This window comes from Prunus avium, chromosome 4 (assembly GCF_965620075.1).
Source record: "Prunus avium chromosome 4, drPruAviu1.hap1.1, whole genome shotgun sequence".
In the NCBI taxonomy this organism is placed as follows: domain Eukaryota; kingdom Viridiplantae; phylum Streptophyta; class Magnoliopsida; order Rosales; family Rosaceae; genus Prunus; species Prunus avium.
Window position 1 is genome coordinate 15,892,625 of NC_142287.1, and position 7,233 is coordinate 15,899,857.

The following is a 7,233-nucleotide window of genomic DNA, read 5'->3' on the forward strand; positions in this document are numbered from 1 at the left end:
TCCATCCCTCCTTCCAAAAAAGCCAAAAGCTGAAGTTATGATAGGCACAACAGTAAACGAAATTATTTCCACCGTAAAAAACATTACTTTAAAACTAATGATGAGTTTTATAGTAAAAGGAAATTTAACCCAAAGAGAAAATGGTCAAAAGATCCCCGACAGGATAGAAACAGTAAATGTAAAAAAACTGATAAAAGCAAAGTAGAATGCTGAAAATGTAAGAAATTTAGTCACTATGCTAATGAGTATAAAGTAAAAGACACGATAAAGCAGTTAAAAATCTCAAAAGAAGACAAAGCCCAATTGGTTAAAGTTTTAGAGTTAAAAGACTTCGAGTCAAGTGAAAATAATGTCTCTATCCCAAGTTCAGATAATTATAGCCAGTCAGATTTACCTAGAATTCAATTAGGATGTAAATATAAGTGATGTAATGTCCTAACCAAGTCAATCAGTGTCCTCACCAAACAAGAAGAACAAGAAGAATTATTAATTGATTTAATTAGTAAAGTTGAAAACTCAGAGTTAAAATCTGAGTATCATAGAAAACTCAAGAAAGTTATTAACCAGGAAGAACCCAGTCAGTCTACCCAGTCTCCAAAAATAAGTCTAAATACTTCCCTAGAGAGGTTTAATAAGCAAAAGGAAGTCACTCTACAAGATTTATAGTTAGAAGTAAAGACTGTTAAGAAAGAAATAATTGAGTTACGACAATTAAGTCATAAATTGCAAAATGAGAATTTTGAGATTAAAGAAGATTTAGTTATTGTAAGGGAAAAAAAAAATTCTGACCCTAAAAGTCAATCTGAAAGTCATTCTGAGTCTGAAAATGAACCAACCAACAGTGATGAAGATAAAGCTATCAATTTAATCAAACAGATTAATTTTCGAAAATGGTATTCAAGAGTGAGCATTTTCATTAATGATTTTGAGTTAAAAACTGTAGCCCTCTTTGATTCAGGAGCCAATCTCAACTGTATCCAAGAAGGTCTAATACCAACTAAGTATTTCAAGAAGTCAAGAGAAACCTTAGGAACCGCTTCTGGTAAACCACTCCAGTTAAATTATGAAATACCTCAAGCCCATGTTTGTCAAAGTAAGATTTGTTTTAAAACGTCTTTTGTTTTAGTTAAAAATATTACTGGCGAAGTTATTTGCTAAGAAAATCAAGTTATTTAAAACAAATGTAAGATTTCTTGGATTTAATATCTGTCAGTCACAAATCAGTCCAATAGATCGAGTCATTCAATTTGCTGATAAGTTTCCAGATCAAATTCTTGATAAGAGTCAACTCCAGAGGTTCTTAGGATCCCTCAATTATGTTTCTAAATTTTACCAAAATCTCATAAAACAGTGTAAGCCATTATTTGACAAACTTCAAGGTAATCCTCCTCCTTGGACCCCCAGTCACACTGAAATTGTTAAGCAAGTCAAAATCCATATCAAGGGTCTTCCTTGTCTTGGTATTCCTTCAGTCAATTCCTTCAAAATAGTCGAACCTGATGCCTCTGAAACAGGTTATGGAGGTATCCTCAAACAGAAAGTCCCTCCGAGTTAAACAAAGCAAATTGTCTGTTTCCATTCTTGTATTTGGACACAGTCACAAAGTAATTATAGTACTATTAAGAAAGAAATTTTATCTATTGTATTATGCATTTCAAAGTTTCAAGATGATTTGTTAAACCAAAATTTTTTAGTCAGAGTTGATTGTAAAAGTGCAAAGCATGTTTTAGAAAAGGATGTTCAAAACATTGCATCTAAACAAATTTTTGCACGTTGGCAAGCCATTTTAAGCATATTTGATTTTGACATTGAGTATCTGAGAGGAAGTGAAAACAGTATCCCTGATTTCCTCACACGAGAGTTCTTGCAGGAAAGACAATGGCAGACAAAAAAGACAAGCAAAAGGGTCAAGCAAGAAAACCAGCCAAACCAGTCAGAATCCTTCCTGCCTCAATGAATCCAGTCAAAATCGAGTCATCCTCCCAAATCGTCCCTTTTTCGGGATGCTCTCCAATCCAAGTCAGTAACAGATTCACAACTCTAGGCTCCACTGTCAGCCAAATCCGCCCAAATTATCAATCAGCCCTGGTTTCAAGTTATGATCCATTTCAAGTCAGCACCCAAATTACAAGTCAAACTCCAATAAACCTCAGAAAGTCATCTCCCTACTCCCTTCGAAGTCATTCTCACCTTTTTATTGTTGAACCCGTCTATGACAGTATTGCCAACCCAGTCACCATAGCAAAACACTACTTCCCTCCAAATTGTCATTTTATTCCTCAACATCCATCCAAAGCTCTTAGTTATTATAGAGATATCCTTAATGAAACCCAGTCAATTGAAATCATGCCAATTAAAGATCGGGATAATCCCAACATAATATTTTTCCATTCCATGTATATCCGCCAAATTCTGAGTCAAAATGATTGGGGAGAACATCCCTACACGTTGAGAACCCTTGAGTCATCCCTTCAATATAATTACTATGACTATATTGAAGCTTGGTACACCATATTCCTCCACCAAACAAATGACTTTAGTCACTCCTGGTTTATCAATTTCGATAGTAAATTCAAGAGTCCTCTCCCTTACTGGTTTCTCCATTGGTGGGAAAAGCATGGTCCTACCCTTGACATCCTCCCGACCTCCTTACAAGATTCAGTCAAATATTTTTCTAAAAAATATAATTACAAAGAGTCAGAATCCTTCTTTCCCAGTCAACGAATTTTCACAGCCAAATATAAAGTCCCATGGATCCTAAAATGGTCCTATCAAGTTCATTGGGATAACAGAGTCTTGCCATGTCGTTTTGATATCAAATTGTGGGATAAATTTAAGTCAGAAAGAATTATTGATCAAGTCAACACAGAATTTCCACTGCTTAAGACTCCAGCAAAGCTTCTAACTCCCGGCAATTCCCACTCTTCCCTCCCAATCCAAGGAAGATCCAAGTCACAAATTAAAGAATTAGCCAGGCAACTCATGCTTCAAGCCAATCAAATGGAAGATGATGATGCTTCCCCCAAATCCGGGTCATCACATACCTCATCCTCCAGTCAAAAGCATTGCCCAACCTCCAGTCAAAAAGAGACTACCCCGACAGTCAAGACCCATATGATTTGAATGAAGACTAACCAGAGTAAAAGCAAAGTAAAAGCAACCGAAAGCAAAGAGAAAGTAGATTCTCCGACAAGTAAAAGTGAAAGTAGCCGAAAGCAAAAGCCTCAGAGTAAAAGCAGATTCCCAAACAAGCAAAAGTTATTTTTTCAAAGAGAAAGTAGATTCTCCGACAAGTAAAAGTGAAAGTAGCTGAAAGCAAAAGCCTCAGAGTAAAAGCAGATTCCCAGACAAGCAAAAGTTATTTTTTCAGTCATTATTCCATCTTTGGAATCCAATGTAAACTAGTTCTATAAGTAAGGTCCTCGAGCCAAAAGAAAAACAGGTTGTAAGTTAGCCAGTTTCAAAGTTCTCTCAGACTCTAAAACCTGAGAAAACTTTTGTAAGTTATGAGTGCCTTCTTCTATCATTAAAAGATCTTTCAGTCAAGATTTTCTGTAAGTCTACAACCTCACTATTTTCAAAGTTAAGCATTAATTTCATGATTTACATTTTAATTTCCATTTATGTTTTTACATTAGTCAAATTTTATCATTATTATATATATAATGGGTACACTTAGGTGGAAAGATTTATTTTATTATAATGTTTTCGATGATTTGTTTGAACGCATGCTTGAATTTCCATGCTTGAATTTTTGTACGAATATAGAACACAGAGATAATGGAATTTTCTAAATGTTTTAACAGTGGGGTTAGTATGTTAATATTCTATTTTACAAAACTTTATTTTTGTCTGCTCACACTTTTAAATGTTTTGTGACTTCAGGTAGTAAGTGTGAACTTGAGCACCACCACCGGGCATTCGTCATCACTCTTCCTTCTCTTTCCACTATGTAGGATATGATTACATTTCCGCACTTCTTTTGTAAATAAGTAGATTAGATTTGCTCTGAAAATTGCCCTAGGATTCTGTAAGGCCTGAGGCCATATAATTCTGTTGTAGATTTCTTGTTTGTAAACTTAAAGCATGCTGAACGTTGGGATAAAAATTGTTTTTCATGCAGGTGTAAATTTTTGGGTAACGTATATTTATAAGGGTGACTCTACCAAATTTTCGGCAGAAGTCAAACCCTAAAGTAACTTAGTTTTCGTTAGAAGGACAATTTGGTTATTTGTGCCCGGCACCCGCTAGGTGTCGGACATGCACAGGGTTCGACTCAGATTCCAAAGTGGAATTTGGGTTGGGTCCTGTCATTTTTCTTTCTGAGACTTAAGGGATATTTCTTGAGGGATTATTTTATCAATTTTTGTCTCTATTTTATCTAATTGTTTTCCAATTACTATTAGACTCTGGTTTGTATAATTATTTTGCTCAATTATTTTTTTGTTATTAGGTTTAAATTCCTGTATACTTCACATCTTGTGTGCATTCCTGTTTTATTGAATTCATGTTTCTTGTGACAGAATCATGGGCCCTAAGCGTGGTGGTACTCGTAGAGGGACCCGACAGTCGTCTCGACTTCGGGGACAGGATCCCCATCCTAAGCCGGAGAATGAGCCAAATTCGGGGCTAACACCGGAACAAGTTGAACAGTCTTATGTAGGAGGTCAGACAGGGGCTGTACCAGAGATGGCTACTCCACAAATGGACCCCAACTTTCAGCAGACACTGGAGTTATTGACTCAGGCCTTATCCAGGACCGGCCATTCCAGAGATCCATCTTTAAATTATGCTGATCAAGCTAGGAGAATTGAGGCAGTAGAGTTTGATGGTGATGGTGATGGTGACCCCGCCATGGAGTGGATAGAAAAGATGGAAAGAATCATGGATGTGATGGATGTTCCACAGGGACGCAAAGTAGTGCTGGCTACTTTCTTTTTGTCTAGAAATGCAAGATATTTGTGGGAATCCATGAGGAGACGATACCAGGATCCATCAACCATTACATGGCAAGTGTTTCGGACGACATTTGATGAGCAGTTCAACCCACTAGCCTACCAAAATATGAAGATGGAGGAGTTTCTTCAGTTGGAATAGGGTGTTATGACGGTGTTAGAGTATGAGAATAAATTGAATGAACTATCCAAGTACTGTACACCACTAATGGCGGATGAGAGAAAGAAGTGTCAGCTGTTCACCAGAGAATTGAAGGCATCCATTCGGGACATCGTAGTGGGATAGCGTCTGGTTAACTATGGAGATTTGGTGATGTCTGCCTCATTGATTAAGAGTAGTCAGATGATGGTCCGGGGACGAGGTGATTCCCGTAGACAGCAGTTTGACATGGGTGGTCCCAGTCAGGGGTCATCCAAGAGAGGTAGTTTCAGTTCCGGATCGTCCAGTGGACGTAGCTATGGAGGTTTTCGAGCTGGAGTCAGTTCCAGCTGAGGGTCTAATCAAAGTAGTGGTTCGAGATCTCATTCTGGAGGTGGCACAGCCAGAGGCTCAGGGAGACAACTGCAACCAGTTTTTAGTGGGAGGAATTGCTCCCAATGTGCTTTATGCAGCAGGCATCATACTGGGCCTTGTCAGTAGGCCGCCTATGGGTGTTACCACTGTGGACAGTCAGGGCATTTTCGGAGGGAGTGCCCGATGCTTCTGCAGGGTAGAGAAATTACCGCTGGGCTAACCCAGGGGACTTGTGCACAGAGCAGGGTACAGAGTACATCACAGGTTGTGGGGGCCTCGTCTAGTAGTGGGGCCCAGACCAGTATGGCTAGCATAGGTGGTAGTCAACAGAGGGGACGTGGTGGACGTTCCAGGGCAACATGCAGGGTATATAACATGACTCAGTAGGAAGCACAGGCGTCCCTAGACGTCATCATAGGTATGTTACCTATTTTTGGGATTCCTGCACGTGTTTTGATCGACCCCGGGGCTATGCATTCTTTTGTTGAACATAGTTATGCCCATAATGCGCATGTAGGACTCACAGCGCTACGGGACGAGCTCGCTATTTCTGTACCGACAAGAGATATCTTTATGGTTGGTATGGTGTACAGGGATAACATGGTTTTAGTTCGGAATGTATTCTTGGAGATGGATTTAATTCCCTTAGATATTGTGTATTTGGACGTCATTCTGGGCATGGATTGGTTAGCCAAACATCGCGCGTCGGTTGATTATTTCCGGACGGAGGTCGTATTCTATAGTCCCGGACAACTTGAGGTGACTTTTTATGGTGAGCGTAGAGTTCTTCCGTCTTGCCTCATTTAAGCCATGAGGGCGAGACGGTTACTTAGAAAGGGATGCTTAGGATATTTGGTGCATGTGATTGACACAAGAGATAATGGATTGCGTTTGGAAGATATTCCGATGGTACAAGAATTTTCGGATGTGTTTCCAAAAGATCTTCCTGGACTCCTTAACGAGAGATCAAATTCACTATTGAGCTCGTTCCAAAAACAAATCCTATTTCTCAAGCACAGTAAAAAATGGCACCAGCAGAATTGAGGGAGTTGAAAACTCAGTTGCAAGAGTTGGTGGACAAGGGTTTTATCCGACCCAGTTTCTCTCCTTCGGGTGCGCTCGTTCTGTTCGTAAAGAAGAAGGATGGCACCATGAGATTATGCATTGACTATAGACAATTGAACAAGGTCACTGTGCGGAATAGATATCTGTTGCCTTGTATTGACGACTTGTTTGACCAGTTGAAGGGTGCCAAGGTGTTTTCTAAGATTGACTTGAGGTCAGGCTATCATCAGTTGCCGATCAGAGAAGAGGATGTACCTAAGACTGCTTTTCGGACGAGGTATGGACACTGAGTTTTTGGTGATGCCTTTTGGGCTGACTAATGCACCAGCTGCATTTATGAATTTCATGAACAGAGTGTTCCGACGTTACTTAGATCGCTTTGTGATTGTATTCATAGACGACATTCTGGTGTACTCGAAAAGCCAAAAGGCGCATATGAAGCATTTGGAAATTGTGCTGAGAACTTTAAGAAGGAGGCATATGTATGCAAAGTTCAGCAAGTGTCAGTTTTGGTTTGACATAGTGAGTTTCTTGGGACACGTGATCTTTGCAGAAGGCATTTATGTGGATCCCCAGAAAGTGGAGGCAGTAGTGAATTGGCCATGACCAACTAATGTCACTGAGGTACGGAGCTTCCTTGGGTTAGCCGAGCACTATCGTCGCTTCGTGGAAGGTTTCTCTATCATAGCGACACTTCTC

General features: G+C 39.4%; 1 pseudogene; it reads left to right on the forward strand.

Moving 5' to 3' along the window:
- Nucleotides 1-4,527: 4,527 nt before the first annotated feature.
- LOC110773228 (uncharacterized) lies at nt 4,528-5,856 on the forward strand (annotated as a pseudogene).
- Nucleotides 5,857-7,233: the final 1,377 nt, after the last annotated feature.